General features: G+C 41.0%; 1 pseudogene; it reads right to left on the bottom strand.

Moving 5' to 3' along the window:
- Positions 1–2,219: 2,219 nt before the first annotated feature.
- On the bottom strand, positions 2,220–3,223 carry LOC138168628 (histone H3.3A-like; annotated as a pseudogene).
- Between the last annotated feature and the right edge of the window lie 408 nt (positions 3,224–3,631).

The following is a 3,631-nucleotide window of genomic DNA, read 5'->3' as shown; positions in this document are numbered from 1 at the left end:
CATCTTATGCCAAAATAAGGTCAAAAAGGGTATGTGATTTAGACATAAAGCAAATCAGAGGAGCATGGAAAATTTTACCTGTCTAATCTATGGATAAGAGAAGGATTTATGATCAAACAAAAGACAGACTTATGAGAAATAAAATGGATAAACTTTATTACATTAAATTAAAAAGTTTTGGGGACAGCTATATGACACAGTGGAGATTGCTGACGTGGACCCAGGAACACTCATCTTCCTGAATTTAAATCTGGCCTCAGACACTTAATTGCTGTGTGTGACCTTGAGCAAGTCACTTAACCCTGTTTGCCTCAGTTCCTTATCTGTAAAATGAGCTGAAGAATGAAATGGCAAACCACTTCAGTATCTTTGCCACAAAAACTTCAAATGAGGTCACAAAGATTCAGACAGGGGTGGCTAGGTGGTGCAATGAATAGAGCACCCGCCCTGGAGTCAGGAGGATCTGAGTTCAAATCCAACCTCAGACACTTAGTGCTTGAGTGAGCGCCTCACATCACTTAACCCCAACTGCCCTCCCACCCCCCCCAAAAATAAACAAAGATTCAGACATGACTGAACAGCAACAACAACAAAATTTTACACAAGCAAAACCAATGCAGCCAAGATTAGAAGTAAAGCAGGAAGGGGATGGGGGAGGGAAGGGATTTTTTACAGCAACTTTCTTTGATAATGGCCTCATTTCTCAAATACATAGGGAACTGAGCCAAATTTATAAAAATACAAGTCATTCCTCAATTGATAAATGGCCAAAGGATAAGAAGTTTTCAGAAGAAGAAATCAAAGCTATCTAATATGAAAAAATGTTCTAAATCATTATTGACAGAGAAATGCACATTAAAACAACTCTGAAGTACCATTTCATACCTATTAGATTGGCTAACATGACAGAAAATGAAAATGACAAATGCTGTAGGGGATGTAGGAAAAATGGGACAGTGATGCCCTCTTGGTAGAGTTGTGAACTAAGTCCAACCATTTTGGAGAACTATTTGGAGCCATGCCCACACAGGGCTAGAAAACTGTGCATACCCTTTGACCCAGCAATACCACCACTAGGTCTGTATCTCAGAGATCAAAGAAAAAGGAAAAAGTTCCATATATACAAAAATATTTATAGCAGTTCTTTTTTTGGTGCAAAGAATTATTCATTGAGAGGATACCCATCAATTGGGGAATTACTGAACAAGTTGTGGCATATGATATTGTGATATAAGAAATGAAGGGGGGATGGTTTCAGGAAAACCTGGGAAGACTTACATGAATTGATGTAAAGTGAAGTGAGCAGAAACAGGAAACACTTTACACAATAATAGCAATATTATACAGTGATCAGCTGTGACTGACTTAGCTATTCTGATCAACACAATGACTGAAGATAATCCCAAAGGATTTATGATGAAAAATGTTATCCACCTCCAGAAAGAGAACTAATGGAGTCTGACAGCAGATTGAAGCACATTTTTTTCACTTTTTAAATTTTTCTTGCTTTTATTTTGCAACATGGTTAATGTGCAAATGTTTTGTATGATTTCACATGTATAATTGATATCACAACGCTTGCCTTCTTAATGGGTGGGGGAGGGGCAGAGAGAGGGAGAGAATTCATAACTCAAAATTATTAAAAATGAATGTTAAAAATGACCAAGGCGGGGCAGCCAGGTAGCACAGCTAGTAAGAGCACCAGCTCCAGTGTCTGGATGGCCTGGAGATCAAATCCTGGGCTCAGACACTTAGCACCCTCCCAGAAACACCTGGCCACGGAAACTTGAGTAAATTACTTAACCCCTATTGCTTAGTGGCAGCCAGGTGGCTCAGCCAGTAAGAACATTGGCCTTGGAGTCAGAAGGACCTGAGTTCAAATCTGGCCTCAGACACTTGACACACTTGCTAGCCATGTGATTTGGGCAAGTCACTTAACCCCAATTGCCCTCCAAAAAGCAATAAGTAAATAAACAAGGTTATGAGCTCCTTGAGGGTACAGACTATTTTTGCCTTTCTTTTTTTTTCCCCAGGTCTCACATACTATGCAGAGGAACTTGGTAAATGTTTGTTGACTTGGTTTGAATTGAGTAATCCTTTCATTCAAGGCTGGTCTCAAAAGTCTAGTCTAGTCCCATTCTACCACTTTATTTCCCACTGACCCAGTCTCCCTCTTCTGTGACTTTGCTCCCATACCTGAAACTCTCTCCCTCTTCACCTTTTTTTTTTTTAGTTTAATGTATTTTAATAGCAAACTTACAGGAACAGTACAGAAGACAGACAACATTAAAAACATGTACTTGCATGCAGGACAACTCAGTTTGAAAAGTATAGTGAATGGATGGAATCTACCACATGATAAAAATGCTACGAACACCATTTAGTTTCCGTCAGTAAGAAATTTACTTTTTAAAAAAATACAAATGCTGGCATTGTCCAGAAAAATTTAACAGATTTATTTATAATTGTTATAAAGTTGAATTGTTAAAACTTGTTCACGGAAACATTTTTTTTGACCGCATTAATGCTTTATGTCCTCGCATTTATATTCAAAATTCATGCACAAATGAAAATGGAAAAAACTTGCCAATACCTGATTCTGTCCCCTATTTTTCCATTCGCAATCATATACTTAGGTACCTTTTGACCCCATGGGAAAAAAATATCTAACGTTCAGAACTACCAATAGAAGGAAGAAGAGATTTTTTTCTGTTTTGAGAAAGAAGAATGTTTCCCATCATAGTGGAGTTTAAGCACGTTCTCCACGTATGTGGCGTGCTAGCTGGATGTCTTTTGGCATGATTGTGACACGTTTGGTATGGATAGCACATAGGTTGGTGTCCTCAAACAGGCCAACCAGATAGGCTTCACTTGCCTCCTGCAAAGCACCAATTGCTGCACTCTGGAAGCGCAGATCTGTTTTTAAGTCCTGAGCAATTTCGCGCACCAGACGCTGGATGGGAAGTTTACGAATTGGAAGGGAAGTTTACGAATCAGAAGTTCGGTGGACTTCTGATAACGTCTGATTTCAAGGAGAGCCACTGTACCCGGCCTGTAGCGATGAGGTTTCTTGACCCCTCTGGTAGAGGGCACACTCTTGCGAGCGGCTTTTGTAGCGAGTTGCTTCCTGGGGGATTTACCACCGGTGGATTTACGGGCAGTTTGCTTGGTACGAGCCATGTACCTGAAAACTTCTCCTTATACACCCCATTCTCTTTCGGCTTGGGCTTGGAGAGGGAGAGGTGGCCCTAGCGCCGGAGAGCGGCGGCGGCAGCGGCAGCGGCAGCGGCAGCTGCAAACACAATTGAAAGATGTCCTCCCTCTTCACCTTTACCTCCTTGGTCCCTGGCTTCATTTGAAAGTTTAATTGTATCTTCCACAGGAGTGTTTTCCCAATCCACCCCACTGCTAGGGCCTAGCCACTGAGATTTTTCCATTTAGACTATATATTTATATATCAATCTTGTAGGTACAATTTCTGTATATTGTTTCCCCTTAAGAATGTGAGCTCCCAGGGGCGGCCAGGTGGCTCAGTGAGTAAGAGCACCGGTGCCAGTGTTGGGATGACCTGGAGATTGAATCCTGGCTCAGATACTTAGCACCACACCCAGAAATAACTGGCCTGTAACCT

This window comes from Petaurus breviceps, unplaced genomic scaffold, assembly GCF_028583685.1.
Source record: "Petaurus breviceps papuanus isolate PSGF00001 unplaced genomic scaffold, PetGlider_PUasm1.0 37, whole genome shotgun sequence".
Classification (NCBI taxonomy): domain Eukaryota; kingdom Metazoa; phylum Chordata; class Mammalia; order Diprotodontia; family Petauridae; genus Petaurus; species Petaurus breviceps.
The sequence above is the reverse complement of the archived record's forward strand: the minus strand, read 5'-3'. Positions and strand labels throughout refer to the sequence as shown.